At 43.2% G+C, this 24,755-nt stretch overlaps 1 protein-coding gene and 1 long non-coding RNA gene across 10 annotated transcripts in view; one reads left to right on the top strand and one right to left on the bottom strand.

Moving 5' to 3' along the window:
• LOC310666937 overlaps positions 1-24,755 on the top strand; it is a 288,749-nt gene that overhangs the window by 156,236 nt on the left and 107,758 nt on the right. The gene's annotated exons all lie outside the window — the stretch shown is intronic.
• Positions 1-24,755, bottom strand: part of PITPNM2 (phosphatidylinositol transfer protein membrane associated 2) — a 210,676-nt gene that overhangs the window by 167,800 nt on the left and 18,121 nt on the right. For 7 of the 9 annotated variants that reach the window (XM_083418121.1, XM_083418112.1, XM_083418123.1 and 4 more), the window contains exon 2: positions 9,134-9,236. The exons of 1 other annotated variant lie outside the window; for it this stretch is intronic. The gene's annotated coding sequence lies outside the window, so the exon portion shown is untranslated. Of the gene's footprint in view, positions 1-9,133; positions 9,237-18,074; positions 18,094-24,755 lie in introns of those variants that run through there. One more of the 9 variants, XM_083418116.1, reaches the window with a different exon arrangement.

Genomic DNA, 24,755 nt, shown 5'->3' with positions numbered 1-24,755 from the left:
AATTTTGAATGGGAAATTAGGTGGTTTGCCTTCTATCAGAGTCAGATTCTAAAATTGCCTATATACATATTAATTGGCACATGCAATTTTTTGCAAATTTGTGACTATGGAATCATGCCACAAATCTTTTAAATACCAAGCTATGCCTCTGGCCTTCAGCAAACAGGTAGTGGGCACTCAAGAGCTAGCAGCCCCTGTCTGATAAAAGTATTTTGCTTATGCATCATCCCCATTATTGTTTATATACAAGGTTCTTGTTCATTTTAAGATTTTCCTTAAAATTTAATGCCTCTTCTTCCTGCTGCTCAGCTACAGACATACAGTACTGAGGGATTGGGGATAATATTGCCCTCTTTCCTCTCATTCCATTTTTCATCTGCTGATGCCGACCTGCCTTATATTGTGTTTCCAAGAGTCTTTCAAAACCATTAGTGAGTCTCCTCAAAATTACTTTCCCCAAATGCTTTTCAGATGGCCTTGGTTTCCTACTTTAAGTGCACCTGTACTGTATGTTGTAATAATAATATATAAAAAAACTGTAGATAATTTTAATGAAAGCAGCAAAATTAAATTAATGATGTGGACCTTGAAGTCCACAGAGACTGTCCAAATGGCTCGTTCAGGAAATTTATTTTCCTGAAAGCATCTGTGTGCTGGAAGAAAGTGAACAGATCATTTCTTTTATTTCTTTATTCTTAATAAGAATTTATTTAATCAAACAGCTTCCAGATGACTTAAAATGATGAACGCACAATTTTCAGGTTCTCCTTGCCTTAACAGAATTTAAAAAGTGGAATGCAAGAGGTGGGAAAATAGATGAGTGTCATTTTGTTTGAACCCGATGGGCATGGGAGACTGAGGACCTCTCCTCTGAAATACCCATCACCATCAGGAATTAATTTATACACAACATAATGGTACTGGGGCCCAGTACTTGGAAGCCATGCCTTCTGCCGGGAAGCACTGACCCTTCAACACTGGTTGTCCAACTCAATCTTGTAGGCTGCTTCAGAAAAACTGTTTCATTCCAAAGCAAAGACCTGAAGCTCTGAAAGCAGGCCGGTGGGGGTGGACCTGCATCCTGTGACAGATGACTCAACTTGTTCGTTTTTGTGTTCGTTTCAATGCCAAGAGTTCCCTTACAAATTACAAATTAACCCTAACCTTTATTAACATTTTGAAACCGTAATGAGGCAGAAGGAAGTCAACAAGACGATAAATTGAAAAAGGATTCAACCCAAAACGAAACTTACAATGTATAAAAACCACTAACATTGGTTTGAACTATATTAAGTATTACTTATCAATAGATAGGATTTTGAAACATTCTTGTTCACCCAAGCATTATTATTATTATTATTATTATTATTATTATTATTATTATTACTATTTTACTATCTTCATTTATTACTTGCCCTTCACCCTAAGAGTCTCAGTGTGGGTTACAGCAACGTTAAAAACTGTTTAAAAACTTACAAAAAAATTCAACCACAAAAATAGGGTGGGCCCTAAAAATATATATCTTGCGTGGCAAAGACCAGGGTAAAGAGGCGTGTCTTCAGCTGTATCATGAAGTTACCAGATGGGCAACTCTCTGGGAGGCAGAGGATTCCCAGTTTAGGTGCTGCCACAGAGAAGACTTTCCTACAGATCACCCCCCAAAAAAAACCTTCTGAGGAAGGAAGAACTACCACGAAGGGCCCTCTCTGTCGATTTGAACACCCAAGAGAGTCTGTAGGGAAAGAGGCCGTCTCTCTCATGAGTTCGTGTTCCTGGCAATATTGAAATTATTAGCTGTGACTCTTTTTAAACATTTCTTATATCCTTAATGTTTTAAATACGTTGCTAATTTTTTCCAAATGTTTTTGATCTTTTTGTTTATTTATTTGATTGTGCTGTTTTTGCTGCTTGGCGGTTTGCTGCCATAGGCTCTTTTGAGGGGAAGGGCAGGACAGAAATTTGAAAAATAAAAATAAAATACCGGCTCCATACTTCTGGCACCTTCTGGAGCCCTGGTAGAGTTTGCCATGGCACTGAGACCTGCCCTGGGCCCTCTGTGCCAGGCCGCTGGGTCGAAGCTGCCATTTGAATTTTCCACACTCCTTCCAGTGCATTGTTGTTCCAAGGCATCGTGAGAAAACATCATGGCAGCTCAGGCCCAGGTCTGTGGCATGAATGGCAAAGCTGCCAGATTAGCCCACTTGGGCACAGCAGTGCGTGAGGAGAGGTAGAAGAGGAAGCCGCTTAGACAGCACTTTATTCCATTTTCATGATGCTTCCTTACATTATAATTTTCATGCTTTATGTGATCTTTCATACAACACAAGAAGCTCTAGTAGTCTAGTGCAAGTTTAGCATTCATGGTCACACTGACTGCTTTGGGGGGGGGGAATCTGTTTACCACCCCACCACGTGCCCCCCCCCCCAAATCACAGGGTGGTACTCCAGTGTACAGCACCTTCCTGCTATTTTCATGCATTAAAAATGGGGGAACAGAACCGCACGTGGGCATAAAGGGTTGGGGAGGGTGACATGCCTAGGGACATCTGCTGTTGTGTCACACCACACCCTGGGTGAAATTTAGCATGCCAAGGCAGTATAGCGAGCAAAAAGCCACGGTTCCATAGCAGCAGTGTAAAAGGAAGTATTATACCCAGGACAACTAACACAACAATCCCAACCTCTGACTGTACCCCCCAAAAGAAAACTACCAGCCAAGATAAAACCCCAAAACTATTGGCAACTGAGAGCTCCATTTTCCTGTTCCCTCAACCAATATCAATATAGTGCCCATCTGAAGATATCTCTGCATTTCAAACTAGTTTTTAAAACTGGCTTAGCTGGAAAGGCTTCATGGCTGTTCCCAAAGGAACACTGGGAACTGTAGATTTATTTATTGCTTGGGGTCTTGCGAATTCTCTGTTCATCATCCTTGCTTCCTTCAGAGGGGTTCAATTCTAAGGAATCAGGATTAGGGGAGGGTGGAGAAAGCCCAGACATTTAAACTACAGTGTGCTTGAAGCACCATGTAAAGACATATCCTAATCCTATCCCTGGTTAGAAACTAACTTTAAAATGTCAAAGTGTTCCCCTCCCCCCAAAAAAATTTTCTCATTTTAAAAGCAGTTGCTCTACCTTTCCTCCAAAATAGCTTATTTTCACCAATCATTCCCACTATTTTGAATTTTTGTTTATTTGATATATAGCCATCAGGGATCAAACTGTTTCCGAAACCTGAAGGTAATCAATCCAAGACTCTCCCATTTCCAGGAACCAAAAAAGGAGAAAGTCATGAATTTCTTTGAACTACAGAGGCCACATTAAGAAGTAAGCAAGAATGGCTTTGAGAGTTTCTATAGAAACAAAAGTTTGTTTTACTTACTTATTACACAGCTTACGGTTGAAAAAATGCTCCAAGCGGTTCACATGAAAACAATAAAAGTACTGCTCTCAATAAAATGTTGACAAGCTGGAAGGTGTGCAGAGGAGGGCAAGCAAGCTGATTAAGGCTCTGGAAATCAAGCCTTATGAGGAATGGTTGAAGGCAGTGGCTATGTTTAGCCTACAAAAGAGGAGACTGAGAAGAGATATGATAGCTATCTTCAAATATCTCAAGGGCCTTCATATAGAAGGTGGAGCAAGCTTGTTTTCTCCTGCTCTGGAGGGTATGAATCTTACAAGAAAGGAGATTCTGACGAAATATACTGAAAAACTTTCCGACAGTAAGAGCTGTTGGACAGAGGAACGGGCTCCCTTGGGAGGTTGTGAATTCTCCTTCCTTGGAGGTTTTCAAGCAGAGATTGGATGGCCATCTGTCATGGAGTCTTTAGCTGAGATTCCTACATTGCAGGGGGTTGGACTAGATGACCTTGGATCCCTTCCAACTCTACCCTTCTATGATTCTTTAAAAAGAAGGCAACTGATTCAGCAGCTAATGGGCAACCAGTGCAGATCTTTCAACACTGATGTAATATGTTTGACTAAGGTCATCCACTGGGGCAAAGAAGCCAGATACTGTCTCAAAACTAGGTCTATCAGTTTAATCCTAGAGCATATGCAGTTGAACTGCTCCCATCTTCTCAATCCTCCCGCCCTCAAAACCGGAGGCCAGGCATTAGTCAATATAAAACCTCTGGGTTCAGGGCGATGGTTTTTCCCAAGAGTGGCTACATCACCGTATCCTTCAAGGCACCCGGGATCACATAACAAAGCATTCACCTTACTCTGGGCTCCATCCAATCAACCTTTCATGGCTGATACAAATTAGCCAGGGTGGGCCTGGGTCGCCATTTCTCCCCTTTGGTCAACAACCAAGGACTACAGGGCAGACTTCTTTAGCTCATGCTGATAATAATCTTCTGTAATCTTTTTTTAAATTTCCAAAGATATTCTGATTTTTATTAAGGAGAAGGATTGCATTCCTGAGGAATTATAATAGCAGTTTGGATTTTCTCCCAAAATTATTCCCCCCCACCCCCTGAAAAACCCTTTCTGGTGTTCAAAGGCATCGGCCCTCCTGCCTTTGCTGTGGGCTACCAGTGAGAAACAGGATGCTGGACAGGATCAAAGTTAGCTCACCTGTGGCCATCCAGAAGTTGTCGGACTACAATGCCTGTTGTCCCTGATCACTGCCCATGCAACAACTCAATCTGGATGCTACTAAAACATGAATGATTATAAATAGGCCCATAATTGACAAAAAAAAAAAAATATTTTGTAATTTAGAAGACTATCCTTTTCATTTGCAGACAACTGAAGTACCACAACTTAGCTTGTTGCAGGCAGGCTCGATTAGAAGAAAATGATGTGCACTAGCAACTTTGTAGGCTTATGTACTTTTCAAATTCAATTAGTTTTATTTAAAACAAAAATTTCACAAACTTTATGAGTCCGCAGCTTTTTTTTAATTTTTTAAGCCCTATAAGGGTAGAACCACCCCAGCGCTAATTTTCCACAATACTGAGAGACATTTTTCCTTCACAACAACCAAAAACTGTTTTGTTTACATTCCTCCCCCCCCCCCCTTTCTTGGAGACGCCACATCACAAGAGCGGCAGGACGTGTGACCCGGCCAAGATATTATTTACAACATAGCAAACCGCAAGGGAAGGAGCTGTCCACGTTTTCCTGCTGGATCAGGAATAGCAAGAGAGAACGTGCTCTTACATCCGGAGGCCGTGATATTTTACACATTGCTGGGAGGGGGGACGGAGGGGCACTCCGCAGTGATGTCAGAGCCCAGGGCTCTCTTCTGCTCAGTTACATAACCCTTATGAGAGTGACTCTGGAGTTTATGTTTTTCACAAAAGCCCTTTTTAGGACAATGCCTGGAACTTCCCAAAGAGTTGTCAGAATTGTGTTGCTTACCTCAAAGGCTAGTGAAGGTGTCGGTAGCTTTCTGTTTCCGGAGAGTTTTAGGCGATTCAAAAAGACATGTCAATGCTCTTGGTATGTGAGATTTGAGTGCAGCTGGCTTTTATTGTCAGGAAGAGGACCAGAGTGAAGGCATCCGCAATCTGGTCCACCACCTAAGTTCCCTTGCCTGCCCCTGACTGGACAATTCAGATTTTGGTGTTGGTGGGCTATCCCACCATCCACAGTGGTCAGCCAGGGGAGGACCCAAGGGCCAACCGTCACAGGGAGCCTTTTGGCCCCCAGGGAAAGAGGGGAAGCCCGCAACAGGCCACAACCACCACCCACCCTGGAGTCAGGAAAGGAGCCATTACATACCTAAGAGAACGTAGTTATGAACTACCAAGTCACCAAATTCAGTGAGTCAGATGGCCACAAGTACCAGTATGACATTTTCCAAATCAGCAGGGACGGATTGTTGGCCTCAAAATCTCTTGCCAAATCTGTGTGAATGGGTAATCTGCTGATATCCTCCCCAATGCTTATAAATGCTTATAAATAAACCAAAAGGTTAAAAAAAGGCAAGGCTTGCTTAATGTGCACGTGAGATGCAATTTAGAGTTGGATAAGGTTCAGAAAAGGGCAGCTGAAATGATCAAGGGAATGGAGTGCCTCTCCTATAATATTAATATTTTATTGAAATAATTTAAATTATAAAGAAATACAGGGGGGAAAGGGGGAAGTGAGAGGGGGGAAAAGAACGAAGATGTGTGTGTGTGCGCGCACACACACACACACACAATGTAATATCCTCCCATACATTCTAATATGAATTGATACGGTGTTATTAACCTAATATGTATGTAAAGGTAGAGGGTAAAGGGACCCCTGACCATTAGGTCCGGTCATGACCGACTCTGGGGTTGTGGCGCTCATCTCGCTTTATTGGCCAAGGAAGCCGGCATACAGCTTCTGGGTCATGTGGCCAGCATGACTAAACTGCTTCTGGCGAACCAGAGCAGCACACAGAAACACTGTTTACCTTCCCACCGGAGTGGTACCTCTTTATCTACTTGCACTTTGACGTGCTTTCGAACTGCTAGGTTGGCAGGAGCAGGGACTGAGCAATGGGAGTTCACCCCGTCGCGGGGATTCGAACCAATGAACTTCTGATCGGCAAGTCCTAGGCTCTGTGGTTTAACCCACAGTGCCACCCACGTCCCAATATGTATGTAGATAGATATTAATATCCTACTCATTGCAAATGTTGTCATATTTATCCAAACAAAGTCTACATCTGTAAGCAGTACATTCCTAAGTTGCAAGTGTTGTCATATTGTCAGTCCATTGATTAAAGGGTATCCTATCTTCATTCTTCCAGTTCATCAGTATCCGTCTCTTGGCCACCATTAGGGCACATAGATAAGTGCCAATTTTGATGGATGGCTGTGTTTTGGTTCTCATATTATTTCAGAAAGGGCCAATTTGATAAATTCAGCTTTCAAAGAAAACTGAATCAAATTAATCCCCATCTCTAATCATTTTGAGCAACTGACTCCTGTCATGACTTATCTTTTGCAAAATCAGCAGAACTTCTCACAGCATACAAATGTGTTTGGGAAATGGACCTTCAAGGTTTAGAAGAAGAAGGAAACAGATCCTTTGGGAATCTTCTTCTTAGCACTGGCCCGGACGGGGCAAAATGTTTTTTCTAATGTTTAGTTGTATAACCATTTCTATAGTGCATTTGTTCTCTCCTATGGACAACCCACTACAAGCACCGCAGACATTTCAGGCGTCTGCTTTCAAAGACAGAAGAGAATCCCAGATTAAAAGCAAAAGAATAAATTTAAAACCAGCAAAGTTAGTTGGAGCCTTCTGTTGATAACAGGAAGTACGCAGTCAGTCAACCCTGCGCTGGGAGCCCACAGGCATCAACCCACTCTTTCCTCCTTAGTTCTACCCATGAGGTGCCTGAATCATGTGCAGAGCTAGGAGTTTTCACTAGAAAGGAGACAGATAAGGAAGTAACCCCAAACTAACCACATTCGGGAGATATATTTAGACCTGCTTCACATGTTGCTGGAATGGCAGAAAGAGCCACTTCGTCACAGACAAGTTCCTCAGAGTTCAGACATTTGTAGAGAGGTTCAGACAAACTGAGAGACTCCTTCTGCCCTGGGTGTTGCTGGCCTCCAGCAGAGGGGTAACTTGGAGGTGGCAAGGAATTGTGCCGTCCATCCGCCCTGAAGTTTCCTTTCTATGGGTGTTACAGGGTTTCTGTGGGGCTGGGCCATGGAGACGTGCCTGCCAAGGCTCTCTGGGACTGTATGAATGCTGGACCTTGTAAGAGGGAATGGATTGTGTAAGTAATTCCATCCCATTTCAGTCTCAAAGGCACTCAGTTTTATGTCCTTTCCGTCCAAAACTATCTTCTGCATTTGTTAATTTTTTGGGAAGACGCACCTGAAAAGTCCACATCTGAATTGTACATGTATTTTATGTAAATGCACATGTTTAAAACATGGAACACGCCCCAAAATACACATCTTTCATGTATAATACATATTTATGTGCAGACTGAAGCTGCATCACAAAACCCAAAGAAGTTTGCAGTGCAGAGGTAGTCGCTGTGTTGCGATTTGCACGCTTGGGGGGCATCTGATTGAATCAGCCTGCTGTGAAAAGCAGATCAAATTCCTCCTCCCTCTCTCCTCTCCCTCTCTTCCTCCCTTAGGAAGTGCTGCTAGAACCTTCTAGCTCTTCTATTATTCCCAGTGAAATCTCAGAAGCCCTGGAGTGGCAGAGGAGGTTAGGGAAGATGGATGGATAGGAATTCCTGCATAAAGGCAACTAACTATATGTTGCATAGATCTTTGTCCCCGGCCACAATTAGCAGAAACAAAAAGATATACAAATAACATTTTCATGATTTATATGGATTGTATTTATTTAAATGTGTTTGCTTATTCTGTTTTTTGGTCTCTTTTCTCACAGAGCAACCCAAAGTGACTTACACTGAAACCAAATGAGAACCAACAAAGTTCTAAAAACACAGCTGAACAGATCAGGACTTACAGATCCTATCCCACTAAACGAGGCCCCAGTGTCACCTTTCAAACTGAGGTCTAAAAGCCCCAACAGAGAGAAAAGCCTTTGCCTGGAACCTGAAAACAGCGCCAGGTGTGCCTCCCTGGAAACAACATTCAACAAGCATGGCCCACTACTGAAAAGGCCCCATCTCAGTTGCATAATTCCACCTTTTTCCGCACTATACACAGCAGAATATTGTTTTCATACATGCAAGGCTGTCCATATGCTGCGATTCATGAGTGGAGGATCCAAAATGCGTTCCCAGAACAGTTTCATGATGTAAAAGCTTTCGTTTTCATTCTTTTTTTAAAAAAACGTTTCCCGCCCTTATGACTGTAAAAATATGAAAGCAGGTGGGCTGAGGTCTCAAAAGCCAGAAAGGTAGCCAAATTACATTTCCAGTGATCGGGGGGGGGGGGGCAACAAAAAAATCTTTGCCACAATCTGTCCTGAACTGCAAGCAGCAAAAGCTGAATAAATGACACAAGGAGAAATTGTAAGTATCTTGTTTACCTTACCTGATTAATGCAGGCACAAAGTTCGTATATCCTTGTAGCTGGGTGCAGAAAGTAACCCCCCCAGCACAAACAATATGCAGCCAGAAATACAGGAGGGAGAGGGAAACAAAGGAATCAGATAGCAGAGGATGTACATCTTCTCTCTCTTGAGGTACGGCCACATAACTTACCTCGGGGGCACAAGACAACCACCTGATGTGTCCGTATGCTGGAGGAGCTCAGAGCAGCATTGGCCGTGGAGGATGTCAGCACCAGTCCCTGAACATCAATCTCCTAGAGGGAAGCCAAAGCAACATGGGCTTAACAAGCAAGCAGGAGGGAAATCAGGAGCAGGCAGCAAATGCATTGGCTAATCACCCCTGTACAAACAAGCAGGAGGCTGCTAGGGAGGCTTTTGAACTCTGCATCATCCAAGAGGCTCGGCAGACTTCCCCCTGGTATGTCAGAAATTCAATACGTGACAGCGGGCGGCCAAAGGCGCGCTTTGGGGATTTCGGCTCGCTCCAAGCTGTGAAACATCGTCATCGCTCTAACTCATGGAAATTTAACCGGGGAGGGGTGAGGCAAGGGACAGCAGAGGGCAGTGGCCACCCTCACATGCTCCTTTCTCCCTGTCCAAGATCAACAGACAGTCTCCATCCACACAAACTTCTCCAGCCCACTTCCAGGGCAGAGACCATTTTAAACATGCAGCTGTTAAGTTAGTTAGATAGACTGGCTACCTCCATGCCTGGTCATTCTCCACATACCCCACCACACACAACACACACACACACACACACGGTTACTAGCTTTCCAGTGCATCTATTATTATTACCTCCCCTTCATCCTAAGGTCCCAGGGCAGGTTGCAACACGGTATTAAGAGCAATTTTAAACAACTTACAACCCTAGAAAGTAAGGTGGGTTCCAGAAACCTGCTGCTGCTGCTGCTACACCAACTGGTGGTAACCAAGGCAGCCATGGAAATAAGTCCATCAAACTAAGTAGCCCATAGTAATTTCTGCCTATCCAACTGTATGTGTTCTCTGTCTCTCAGGCTACTCGCGATTGATTTTTGTGAAGCCTCTCTGTCTGGTCACCTGGATGCAACTCGTACAAGCCTGCAGTAAGAGCTGGTCTGCACATGGGCTCAGTCCCAGATGAGGGTGGGATCCTGCACTCATGCAACATCAGCCAGCCCTTCCATATGATTGTGTGGAATGTATATAAACTGGTCTGGGAGGACACCTTGAAACTGGATTTGAAACCAGTAGCATGCAACCTGATACATGAGAGATGAGACTGATACATGAGAGAGGCATTTAATGTAGCAAAATTAAATTTAAATAAAAAGATAGTCTTAAAAAAAATTAAAAACCAAACCCTAACATTTCCATTGCCATATATGACATATTTCAGAAACAAATCGATATTGAGGCCATAAACACGGGAGTCACTGCGTGTGTGTCTGGTTTTCCCAGCTGTTTCGCTGACAATAAAGCATTTTTACAGCTGGTGTAGATTGATACTATGAGGACTCCCAATTTTACTATGGAAAATTTGAGCCCTTAGCCTCAATCCTACATGCATATACGGAGGATATTCATCTGTCCTCCCAGTTGAACGACGTGGCCCAGGGAGAGAGAGGAAAATAGTGGAAGTAAACAGCTGGCTTCGCAAATGGTGTAAACAGGAACGGTTTGGATTCTTAGATCACGGACTGCAGTTTCTTGAGGATGGACTTCTGGCAAGCGATGGGCTGCACCTCACAACGGTTGGGAGGAATGTTTTTGCCAAAAAACTAAGAAACCTCATCAGGAGGGCTTTAAACTGACTAATGTGGGGGAGGGAGACAGTGCTCCTGAAGGTAGGAGTCTATTAATTGATGAAGATGATCATCCAAATGTCATAGACCAAATGGAGCAAACAGCAAGCAGACCTAGTGGTGGGAGGAAAAAATCCTTAAATAAGAGACACGGGGGAATGACTAATGGACTTCAATGTCTGTACACTAATGCACAAAGCATGGGAAATAAACAAGATGAGCTTGAGCTCTTGGTACAGCAAACTAAATATGACATAATAGGCATCACTGAAACCTGGTGGGATAAGTCCCACGATTGGAATGTAAAAATGGAGGGATACAATCTATTTCAGAGAAACAGACCAGACAAGAAAGGAGGAGGAGTGGCGTTATATGTCAGGGATGTGTATACCTGTGAAGAGATCCAAGATTTAGAACCTCAAAGCCAAAGTGAGAGCATTTGGGTCAAAATTAAGGGAGAGAAGAATAATAGTGACCTCATTGTGGGAGTTTACTATAGATCCCCAAGCCAAACGGAGGACATAGATGATGCCTTCCTGGAACAGATGGCCAAGCATGCAAAAGGAAGGGAGATAGTAGTAATGGGGGACTTCAATTACCCAGATATTTGTTGGATGTCAAACTCAGCCAAGAGCATAAGGTCAAACAGATTCCTCACTGGCCTTGCAGACAACTTCATTGTCCAGAAAGTGGGAGAAGCAACAAGAGGAACAGCCATTTTAGATCTGGTCCTAACCAATGTCGATGACCTGGTTAATGGGGTAGAAGTGGAAGGATCATTAGGCGCAAGTGATCATGCTCTTCTGAAGTTTACTATACAACGGAAAGGAGCAGCCAAGCATACTAGGACTCAATTTCTTGACTTTAAGAAAGCCGACTTCATAAAACTTAGGGAAGTGCTGGGTGAGATCCCATGGACAGTAATACTAAAAGGAAAGGGAGTTCATGATGGCTGGGAGTTTGTTAAGAGGGAGATAGTAAAAGCACAACTTCAGGCAATACCATTGAGACGGAAACATGGAAGGTGCCTAAAGAAGCCAGGGTGGCTATCTAAAGAACTTTTAACTGAGTTAAGATTAAAAAAGGATGTGTACAAAAAATGGAAAAGGGGCGAAACCACCAAAGAGGAATTCAAACAAATAGCCAGCACGTGTAGACACAAAGTCAGAAAAGCTAAAGCACAGAATGAACTCAGGCTTGCTAGAGAGGTTAAAAGCAACAAAAAAGGCTTCTATGGGTATGTTCATAGCAAAAGGAAGAACAAAGAAACAGTGGGGTCACTCAGAGGAGAAGATGGTGAAATGCAAACAGGGGACACAGAAAGGGCTGAACCCCTCAATGCCTTCTTTGCCTCAGTCTTCTCCGATAAAGAAAACAATGCCCGACCTGAAGAATTTGGAGGAAATGATTCAGCAGAGGAAACACAGCCCAGAATAACTAAGGAGATAGTACAAGAATACTTGGCTAGTTTAGATGTATTCAAGTCTCCAGGGCCAGATGAACTGCATCCAAGAGTATTAAAAGAACTGGCAGATGTGATCTCAGAACCACTGGCAGTCATCTTTGAGAATTCCTGGAGAACAGGCGAAGTCCCGGCAGACTGGAGGAGGGCAAATGTTGTCCCTATTTTCAAAAAGGGGAAAAGAGAGGACCCAAATAATTACCGCCCAGTCAGTCTAACATCAATACCAGGGAAGATTCTGGAGCAGATCATTAAGCAAACAATCTGTGAGCACCTAGAAAGGAATGCTGTGATCACCAATAGTCAGCATGGATTTCTGAAAAATAAGTCATGTCAGACTAACCTGATCTCATTTTTTGACAGAATTACAAGCCTGGTAGATGAAGGGAACGCAGTGGATGTAGTCTACCTTGATTTCAGCAAGGCATTTGACAAGGTGCCCCATGATATTCTTGTAAAGAAGCTGGTAAAATGCGGTCTTGACTATGCTACCACTCAGTGGATTTGTAACTGGCTGACTGACCGGACCCAAAGGGTGCTCATCAATGGTTCCTCTTCATCCTGGAGAAGAGTGACTAGTGGGGTGCCACAGGGTTCTGTCTTGGGCCCGGTCTTATTCAACATCTTTATCAACGACTTGGATGATGGACTCAAGGGCATCCTGATCAAATTTGCAGATGACACCAAACTGGGAGGGGTAGCTAACACCCCAGAAGACAGGATCACACTTCAAAACGACCTTGACAGATTAGAGAACTGGGCCAAAACAAACAAGATGAATTTTAACAGGGAGAAATGTAAAGTATTGCACTTGGGCAAAAAAAATGAGAGGCACAAATACAAGATGGGTGACACCTGGCTTGAGAGCAGTACATGTGAAAAGGATCTAGGAGTCTTGGTTGACCACAAACTTAACATGAGCCAACAGTGTGACGCGGCAGCTAAAAAAGCCAATGCAATTCTGGGCTGCATCAATAGGAGTATAGCATCTAAATCAAGGGAAGTTATAGTGCCACTGTATTCTGCTCTGGTCAGACCTCACCTGGAGTACTGTGTCCAGTTCTGGGCACCACAGTTCAAGAAGGACACTGACAAACTAGAACGTGTACAGAGGAGGGCAACCAAAATGGTCAAAGGCCTGGAAACAATGCCTTATGAGGATCGGCTAAGGGAGCTGGGCATGTTTAGCCTGGAGAAGAGGAGGTTAAGGGGTGATATGATAGCCATGTTCAAATATATAAAAGGATGTCACATAGAGGAGGGAGAAAGGTTGTTTTCTGCTGCTCCAGAGAAGCGGACACGGAGCAATGGATACAAACTACAAGAAAGAAGATTCCACCTAAACATTAGGAAGAACTTCCTGACAGTAAGAGCTGTTTGACAGTGGAATTTGCTGCCAAGGAGTGTGGTGGAGTCTCCTTCTTTGGAGGTCTTTAAGCAGAGGCTTGACAACCATATGTCAGGAGTGCTCTGATGGTGTTTCCTGCTTGGCAGGGGGTTGGACTCGATGACCCTTGTGGTCTCTTCCAACTCTATGATTCTATGATTCTATGATTCTAGGAGCAAGTCCCACTGAACTCAGTGGGGTTTACTGCAGAGTAGAGGATTTGCACTGTTAACCTAGCACATGATAAAAACTCTCCTGCAACTTCAAAAACTAAATCATTGCATGGTCCCCTGGCAACCAAGAGCCCAGTAAATTGAAGGCATAAGTATATGAAGTTCATCTTAAAAAAAAAAACAAACTACAAGAAGGAATAAAATAGGAAATCAGAAATTTAAAAACATGGAGTTATGTTTACAGCAGATTGATGAACCACCTGTTCTAGAGGGGGGGTGTAGAAAGCTCACCCACACAGGCACATTGCAGTTATTTCAGACCAGTGGTGCAAATTCTGATTGTTCTCATACATATATATATATATATATATATATATATAACCAAAGAACCAAGTTTAAAGAAAACATACATGGAAAGACCATGTACTTTGGTCCTCTTTTTTTTACCTATGCCTGCTTGTTATTTATTAGATTTTAATGCTGCTTTATTTAAAACGAGTTCTGAGTAAATGTGCAAACTGAAAGATTTTCAAAAACCACAATGTAAACAGTTCACGAGGAAGGGCTGAATGCTGATTTCTGTTTGAAAAATTGGATATTTATTGACGACAGTATCTAGCATGTATATTGCTGTTTAGAGAATGTTTGAAACATTGCAAATGCATGATGCCTGTGTGGTTTCTCTGAAAAAGGCAAGATACGCTAGTATTATCCATTCTAGCTTCCAATGACTGGTGTTGTGACATGGGGGGGGGGTAGCAGAGGCAGAGAGAGTCTGGCTTGCCTAAGTCCAAATACTATGTTCAATGCATGTCTGATACATTTGGCTAAAGGTTTCAGACTGTTTTGAAAGTGAAAGAGTGATTCAATACTACAGGGTCTAAATAACAAGAACTGACTTTGGACACAGACCAGGAAAAGAGAGTTCTTGTGCCCCCCCCCCCGCCCCACCCATGAGCGTCATATTTTGCAAGTGAAAGTCAGTGCAAGGGTGTTTTTCCTGTTAGCAAAGCCACTCAGATAGCACAGATGGAATCCAGAGAGGGGGGGAAATATTGATAACACTTCACTGAGGGAACTGAACAATATGGTGTATAATTTGAGAAGAAAGAAACAAAGAGGTTTTGTCTGGGGAAGGGCTGTAGCTGGGAGAATTTAGTAATAAACTGATTAACATTTTATTTGAGAATTCCAGGACTGCAGACAGATAAATGCATGTATCAAGTACTAGTGGGAAAGTGCCTGCTGTTGATCATGAATTATAAGAAATGCCGCCCCCCCAAAAAAAAAATCAGTGAAGTTTGGAAAGGTTCCGTCCACCATCTTGATTCAAAATGGTGCCCAATTTTATCCAAACACAGATGAAAGCCTCTCCTTGATCTCAACAACCCAAATGTAAAAATTGGGTTTCAATATCTGAAGATGTGTCCAAATGCGTAGAGGACAACAGCTTTCCAAAATATATACTAGAAGTTAAGTTATATGAGGTGAGTTTGCTCACTGTGTTCCCAAACAAGAGTTTGAGGGTTTTTATATTCAAAAGCAGTACTAACTAGCTGATCAATATGAAGTCAAGCTAATCACAGGCCGCAGTTGTTGTTGGGATTACAATTCTCATCATTCCTGACTACTGGCCATGCTGACTGGGGCTGATGAGAGTTGGACACCAGCAAGGTTCTATCTTCCCTTCTCAAGAAAGGAACATGCTGGGTTGCACAGAAGGCCACACAAAATTGGTTTAGACACAAGGGACACCACTGACATCTTCTTTCACATCATGCCTCGTCGATAAGACTTAAGTTGTCCAGAAAAGTTCATTGGTTTTGGAAATTTTTGAGGGCTAACCCATTTTCTTTGCTCTTCTGCAATAGAAATTATATATTCTGAACTCAACAAGTAAAGAGCTAGCAAACTTCTATGTACTACAGAAATTGCATAATCAAGCGCTGCAGTGAAAGTCCCAATCTCAGCAAACAGTCCTCCTCCCCAGTCTGCTCCCCTGTTTAAGACCTTTTATTTGCACCTCTGATTATTTCTGCGTTAATGTGCCAATTTTATCTCATTTGTGATAAACTCCACCTGTTTCCCAACATGTTCTGCCTCCTGCTTCTCTGGGGGGAAAAGTGCTTTAATGTGTTTCCCCCTCCCCCCACATTACTTTTTACTCCAAAAGAACCAAGTCCTGGCAGGGATTTAACAAATTAGTGCTGACTACTGTGCCGTTAAAGCAGACATGTAAATAACCGCCCTCCCAATCGCCTGTGGCGAGCTAAAGGAAACCAGCCATGTGTGCTTTGGTAAACTAGGTGAAAGTGGGCTCTTTTTCTTGCCCCTCCCTAGATCAGCACTGTTTATGGACTCACTTGCAAGGCTGGGTTTTAAATGTGGTATAGTGAGGGATATGGAACATTTGCCCCCCCCCCCCCCCAGTTAGCGGTGGGCTACAGTGCCCATTACTCCTCACCACTGGCCCCGTTGGCTGTGTCGAATGGAAGCTGGAGCCCAAGAGAGTTTGAAGGGCTACGGGTTACCCACTCTTGCGCTACAGGAGAACTAATCTGCCCTACCTTGAATGGGACTTTCCAAACCAGAGAGGCATGGCGGTAGAGTGGGAGTGTTATAAATTGTGATGATTGATCAATGGCAACTTACTCCAAAGTAATCTACGTTAAGCATGATGTGTGCGTCATGTGTAGGTAGGAGGTGACTTGAAGGAAGGGCATGTAAAGGGTAAATAGGGCCTTGTTTTACGTGAGTGAGTGAGTAAGAGAGAGAGAGAGAGAGATGGGAAATCAATCAAATTTCTGCATAAATTGCAAAGAAGTGAAAAGAATCTTCTCTGGCCCTTCCTCCTTCCTTGGTTTATAGGTTATTTCAAAGCAAAGCCAACTCAAGAGTTGAGAGCACCATGGGGAAAATGCCCCCGTTGCAGCAATGGTCTTTACCAACTGTCCTCTGATTAGCATCTGGTGAAGCCTCCATTTTAAATTTCACGCAATGCCCTGGTGTAAAGGTAAAAGGTAAAGGACCCCTGGACAGTTACGTCCAATCAAAAGTGACTATGGGGTTGTGGTGCTCATCTCACTGGCCGAGGGAGCCAGTGCTTGTCTGTGGACAGCTTTCCAGGTCATGTGGCTAAACTGCTTCTGGTGCAACAGAACACCATGACAGAAGCCAGAACGTATAGATACACCATTTACCTTCCTCCTGCCACAGCGGTACCTATTTATCTACTTGCACTGGCATGCTTTCGAACTGCTAGGTTGGCAGAAGCTGGGACAGAGCAATGGGAGCTCACCCTATCATGCATATTCAAACCACTGACCTTCCAATCTGCAAGCCCATAAGGCATAGTGGTTTAGACCACAGCGCCACCCGCGTCCCTGTGTAACACTCTGTCAGGGGGTATTGTGAGAAACTAAAACTGAACTCTCCAGAAGCAGCCACTGATTTGAACATCAGAAAAATAATAATAAAGTGGTGGGCTAATAGAGGCATGAGGGGTGGGTCCTACCCACCAAGGGCACCCCATGCTGATCTCATGCTTATTTTAAAGGTTGAGATAGCATTGGAGATTGTATTCCTTGCCACTAAAGAAAAGTTGGAAGGCTTGGAAACACATTGGCCAATAAACCACTGTCAGTGATTTTCTCACTTTTTATTGCCTGTCCTCCTTTCCTTCTCAAGTTGTGGCAGTTGTTGTTATTATTAATTATTATTAACAGTACACAAATTTATAGTCTGCTTCACAACATAAAGCCACCAAAGCAATGTACACAATAAAAACAGAATAAAACACACAAACAGAAACTCTAAGAACAATAAAATCAGTTCCACAAATGCTAGAAACCAAAAAGGCATCCACACAAATTCTAAAAGCCACAAAGCAATTTCATCAGATATAAAATAGATGTAACCTACAAATGACTGGGTTACACTGCAAGGAAAGCCTTCCTAAGTTAAAGAAATGTCTTCAGTGGGTGCCTAAACATCACCACACTAGGCACTGGTCTCATTTTGGCTGGTAACCGATTCTGGAGAAGGAACTCTCAATACAGGCTAAGCTCATCCCTGGGGGATACGGTACTCTCCGCCATGCGCCATCTGAGGAGCGCAGTTGCCAGGCAGGGATATGGTGGGCGAGGCAGCCCCTTAGATACCCTGATCTCAGGTTTTTCTAGCACTTTAAATGCTAAAAGCAAAAGCTTGAACTGTGCCCGATTGCATATTAACAGCCAGAGCAGTTTCCTTTGTCACAAACCATAAAAATAACACTTTCCTACCTCTACTGAAATCAGCTATGTGCTCCCATTCCTTTCGCGGTGGTGCACCCAGGCAACCCAGGAAGCTCCCCAATGCCAGATCAGATGAATGATCGCTCCAGTTCAGTCATCCCCACACCAAGCCTCAAAACAGCTCTCCAGCGTTTCAGACAAAGGTATTAATTCCCCTCTTCTATCTGAAGGCGCCAGGGATTCTGCATGCAGAGCATGTGCTTGGCCACTGCACAGCGGCTCCTCTTCAAGTTCTCAGCGGATTGTGCCCGGTGACACTTCACATTTGTAGAGATCTCTGTTGGCTCTTTAGATTCACCAACAGCTTGCAGAAAAGGTTTTAATCTTTTCAACTATATACTAAAAATTCCTGCGCTGAAGTGATGCACTTCTGTTCCATTACCCTTACACAACGTTGCTTTGTTTATTCAGAGCCAGTCTGAAAGAACATTCAGCTAAGAACATTCAACCAGGCCGGGCTTAGACCAAGTCTCCTGCCAACCTCCAATTCTACCATTTTGAAATGAAGTAGAGATTCTAATGAAGTGGGTTAATGGATTGAAGTCAGGTATAGGTGAAGCTGGCAGTTTTGGTTTCTCTCAGTTTCTCAATCTTAAATTCAGTTTTCTACGTTTCCATATCAGTTTGAAGTATTGTTATTTTTTAAAGTCCTCAAAACATTTATTAGCATTTTAGGGTGAATTTCTCCTAAAACACCGATTTTGTATGCAATTTTAGCTTACATGCACATTTTTGCAAAGTGATTTTCCCTAATATAACACATGTTGCATGCCATATTCACTAATATGTGCATCTATATGCACACCTCGTTATAGGTTATGCTTTTTTATTTAAAAGTTATGAACACATAACTGACGGGAGCACTCTGTTGTAAAATTCACAAGATTGTGAATTTTGAAAGACAGCTGTTTCAGTTCACACACTGTTTCGGAAAATATGAATTAGGTAGGTTCACTTTTAAATGCAAAGTGAACTGAAGAGTAGAGGAACCAAGAGTGGCAGTCATGAGATGTGGGAGCACCACTCTGGGAAGAAAAACACAATTTTTAATGCAAAATGATGTCCTGTACTGAATATGCACAAACTATTGAGCATGGCTTCGAACCGCCAGTTGGAACACTGTGGAATGACACTTTCATCTGACTGCCATACATGCAATGAACCACAACAGGGTGGTTTCAGGTTATATTTTCACCTCTTTTCGTGATGGCTCTGTACTCCAATTTGTTGTTACTGTTGATATTATTCGTTCTCTTTCCTTTTTTAAGATATCTAATTCATTTGCAAGTAGAAAATCAATGGTTTTTTAAAAAAAAGGAGATTAAAGTACTCTGTTGCCCTAGTGTAGCAAATTCACTTTTTAATAAATGCACTTAAAATTGTAGGGTGAATTCATGATTAACAGGAAGTGTAAACACACTGCAAGCGAATCAGAAGAGATTCTCATTGTTACATAACCTCCCCATAAATAAAACAAAATTAATGCTCAGTAAAAGTTAAACATAGTCTAACCACCGTGTAAGCTCTGTACAAGCAAATCAGGATGATTGCTGAATAAATAAGTTGTCTGAAGTAGCCTTTACTCAAGACTTGGCGGCAGTCTAGAGACTTTCAAATGGTGTTCTGGAGTACCATGAGGTTCCTCAGTTTATCACAGGCTGACAAGATCAGGAGTGGTGAGACTCCAGAATTGAAGGTGGTTGGATTAATGACCCTGGGGACCCCTCCAACTCTATTCTATAATTCTATCATTCAACAACAGATTGAAGAGAGCTTGCTCACCACTACCAATCCTCCTCCACTTGGGAATTACAAGTAGGGAGTAGGGCTGGGCGATACCTGGTATTCAACATCGTGATATATCACCAGCGAAACATCACAATATACCAATATTTCATGGTGCTTGAAATAAGGATGGAGCTATGTAGAGGCATTGGCTGGCTTCACAGTTTTCCCCACATCGTGATTTTTGCATAACACACACACATACATCATGATTCGCAATATATTGCCAGGTCAAAATTATGAAACCAATATCACAAAATGGACTTCAGACTGGTTTTGGATGATATACTGATATATCGCCCAGTCCTAGTGCTGCTGTTGCACTTGGGTCCTGTGAGCATCTGGCAGGCCTCTGTGAGGCATAACCTCATGAAAAGCAGACCATAGAAGTGCTGGGGAATGTCCTAGTTACACTCTCTAAGCTCATGCAGGCAGCAGTGTCAAATCTGCATACAATTTGCTAATATGTACAGGTGTATATGTATAGATGTTGAGTAAGACATCAAATGTGCCAAAAGGCAGCCCAAATGATTTCTCATCCAATCACTTGATTGCGGGTGAAATGGAAGAGCAAAGGCCATGTATCCCACTCTGTCCCTCTTCTCAATGGGGTGAAACAGTGATGCGTCCTTGCCCCTACTATCTTCAATTTTTACATAAATTATTTGGCAGGAAGCCTACCACACTCACTACCCTAGTCTGTCAAACAAACCCCTGCAGATTTTATTATATGCAGACGATGTAGTACTTTTTTCTTTGGCAAGTGTGGGCTTAAGGCGTTTGCTGAGAGCTTTGGAGAGTTACTGCAAAAAGGAAACATTACAAATTAACTATGATAAAACTCATCCAAACCACTCAGATAATTTCTCCAATTTGAGCCCCCCTTCCCCAATTCAGATTCTCTTTAATTCATTTACCCCGAATTAATTTCCAATAGATCCAACTCAAAATCATTTCAATTCCCCTTCTATTACTCCCAGTCACTTCTAAAGCAAGTTTAATACCATTAATTCCCCCAAATCAATATTCTACTCCAGTAACCCACCCCCAGTTCAATTTCCGCTGAATTCATTATCCACCCAAAATCACCCAGGGCACTTAGAGATTCAACATCTGTGCAACAGCTGGGTAAAGAAGGAACAGACAGGACCTCCGGGCAGGGATGGGGGAGGTTCAATTCAGTTCACATTTAAAAGCAACCTAATTCATACTTTCCAAAACAGTATGTGAATCGAAACCCAGCCATCTCTCAAAATCTGCACTTCTAATTTTATGACACAATTCTCCAGTCAAGTAATGTGTAAAAAAAATGCAGATACTTGGTTAAAGTGTGCGTATACATATACTGCATTAGTGAAAACAATAAAAATGCATTGTTAGGGGAAACTGTTCAGCAAAAATGTGTATATTAGGTAAAACTTCATACAAACATGTATATTTGATGAGTTTTCCTGATGACTTTAAAAAAAATCCACAAATTGATCTGGAATTGTAGGGAACTGAGCTGAAAACAGAAAAACGAGAAACCACAACTTAGAGATTCCCCCAACCCCACAGTCACTGCCTTGCATACAATGGGCACTTGTATGATGAGCGCAATAAAATGCCGTCTACCAGTTCAGACTACCCGCCTGGCAGTGGCTCTCCAAGGCCTCAGACAGCGGCCTCTCCCTCCCCCGCAGCCTGATGCTTTTCATTGGGAGATGCCCCAGGCTGCAGACACACTATACAATTAAAGGATGCTCCCAAAAAGAAAGAATACTGGGAACTATAGTTTGTTAAAGGAAACATAGTTTGGTAAGCTGGAAATTGAAGCTCTGTTAGGGGTTCCCAATATTATTGGGGGTGAGTGTCCTTTAAATGTATGGGGGGGGGTGCAGCCCCAGACTTCTTTACAGACATGCAGTTCTTCAGCAGACAAGCTGATGTGGAGAGTATTATCTTCAACACCCTGGCATAGAAATAAATGCTTCGGAAACAACATTTTGATGCTTCCATGGAACAGCAACCAATAAATGTAGCTCAACACCTCCGCCGACTAGACGGGACTTCAGAAGCAGCTGGAGGACGGCTCTAATTGATCATGGCGTGATAAAGGCCAGCTCTCCTAGAGTCAGCTCTGCCTTTTGTACCTTTATTGATTTTGAATTTGAACAGCCCAAGTATGCCCCTATGTATGGAGGCAGAACAGGATTGCCGTCATGTGTATCAGGTCTAAGATCTGGCCAGTGGCCCGTCTAGTCCAGCATCCTGTTCTCACAGTGGCCAACCAAATGTCTGTGGGAAGCCTGCAAGCCGGACCCTGCACATTGGCTTCTCTCCTCAGACACCCGTGTAGCTGGGAGAAGGAATACAACACCAGGGTTGTGGCTGTTGATTCAGTCTCATTGCTCCTTTTCAGTTCCACATTTTGGAGGGTCCTGGGAGTCTACTTCTCACTGCAGCACATCTAGAGAGCTCTTGTCAGTGGGCAAGAGTAGCCATGTCAGTCTTTTGCAAGAAAACAAAGAGTCTTCTGACACCTTACAGCAGGTGCAGGGAACCTATGGACATCCAGATGTTTTTGGACTACCATAATCCCTGACTACTGGCCATACCAGGGGTTGGGCGTTCAACCACATCTGGAGGGTCCCCCACCCCTAGGGTAAGTGAAATCCACAATTTGTGTATAATTTGGTCTAGAATTCTGGAGAACCAGAAACTCAATTTTTCCTTTCACAAACAAGCTCTGAGTCTGTAAGTGTTGCAAAGATAAGCTTCGAAATGTGATGCTGCAGAAAAGTTAACTGATCAGAGACTTCTTTTTAAAAAAAGAAATCAATCTACATCTAGCTTGAGAAGGAAAGGAAGATCGGCAGTTAAGTTACCTTTTAAAGTAAACATGCATTCACACAAAGGACATAGCTGGATTGGGTTGACATAGCCCCCTAAAACCTTTCGGACAAAAGCAGTGGCTCTGTAAGCAAAGCAGTAGAAGAACGATTCAGGCACAGGAACGTGTGGCATTAAGGAACAAAGCTCTCTTAAAGGCAGGCTACACGACTTGCAGCAGAGAGCATGGCACTGCTGCTATTTTTAAGAACCACGCCTACAGTATGCGACGGCTCCACAAAGCAAAACAACTACATTTAAAAATAATACACTTTGAAAAATCAAAAACAACTGCGGAACACGCTCCAGCCGCTGCATTGCCTAAAATGAATAAAGTGTTTGTGCTGGGCAGGCAGATTTCCCCCATGTTCAAGCTTAAGGATCTGGAATCCTGTTCACGGAAAGGAGAAGAAGAAAAGGCGTGAAAATAGAGAACGATTACATTACACACCTGAAATAAATTATGCCGGGGTGAAGCTTGGCATGTGCCTATCAGCAACACAGATTTGAGATGAAAGAAGTATACTGGTTCTGGAAAATTAACGGCCTTGTCCTTAGGATCAGCCAGCTGACTCACATACATCGAGGTGAAGATGTTTGGCCGTTTAAAGTGGCATGACACTGCTTTAGAGTGCAGATGAGGCCTACTGTAGGTACATGCCACTGAAATAAATGAAAATATTTCTTTTCTCCACCCCTTAACTCTGCCTCCTCCACCTTCCTGAACTTCCTCTGTGTGGTCTCACCTGTTTTGGATTTTAGGCTGTAAGATCCTTGAGGGCAGAGGTCTCTATTTTTTTATTTATTTTGCAATAGAGAGAGAGAGAGAGAGGGAGAGCGCTCGACAACATTGGCCAACAGTTTTCACTTTTTGAAATATGGCAACCCTAATGTAGTCCAGCATCCTGTTCTCACAGTGGCCAACCAGGTACCTAAGGCCGAGGTGCCAAGTTCCACTTGACATTGGGGGGGGGTGTATTGGCTTGTCACATGTGCATGACATCACGCGTGTGACACACGTGTGACGTCACATGTATCGGGAGGAGGCCACAAGGCTGCCACAGTGGGTAGGCCTGACGAGGCCCTCTGCCACCGCAGGGAGGCCCAGTGGGGGAGACCCGGTGTGTCCTCGTCCCTTAAGATCGGAGGGGCTCAGCCCCATCCCCACATACGGGGGAGGGGGGGTTGAGCTGTCCTATGGCACCTATGGCCTAAGGAAGGCTGCAAGCAAGACGTGAGAATAACAGCACCCAGCTATAAAAAGAAGACATATAGACTCCTGCAGCACCTGAAGTCCTAACAAAATTTATTTGTGGACTGGAATGACTTCAGGAGTTGCATATAACTGTTATGTACTGAAGTTCTCACCCTGGGCCAGCAGGGGGATACTGTAGATAGTTTTCACTCAGGTCCACTTCAGTTATTTTAGGTGGGAAACCCTGGGTTGTTGTTGCTACAATGTTGACAGCCGGCTCCTATAAAAGGAGGCCAGCTGAGCTGTTTGCTGTTCAGTTCTGTTCCAGCTTACAAAATAAAGAGCTGCTTTGGAGAAATCGCTGTGTCGTCTGCCATGTCTACCCACTATTCAACAATAACAGTGGCCTTTGTTGGCAGGTAGTGTAAAAAGTACAAACTCTGTGTACTTTTAGATCCATAATTAATGTTGTTACGCATACATGCAAGTAACGTTGTGCTCGTAACAAATGACCATTTTTAGTAAAGCAATTAATTGTGTTCAACTTTCAGTAGCTAAAGTATATGTTATATACATGCACAGACAATATTTAACAGCTGGGACAAGCTGTCCAGCCAGAGAACATTATATAGCTATAGCAAGTTGAAGCTGCAACAAAATGTTGCCGTGCAGGGCAGTCCTATTGGGGGTTCCCGATACTTCATTCCACTCCCACTCCCAGCAAAAAAAAAGGCAACCAGTATTCTGAGGTTGGACACTGAGCATACTCAATTTGCTGTGGGCTACTTTGGAGGGGGAGTTCCCACCTCCCCTTAGTT

This window comes from Podarcis tiliguerta (assembly GCF_965153285.1).
Source record: "Podarcis tiliguerta genome assembly, chromosome: 16".
Lineage (NCBI taxonomy): Eukaryota > Metazoa > Chordata > Lepidosauria > Squamata > Lacertidae > Podarcis > Podarcis tiliguerta.
Note: the sequence above shows the minus strand (reverse complement) of the source record. Positions and strands in the feature narration are given on the sequence as shown.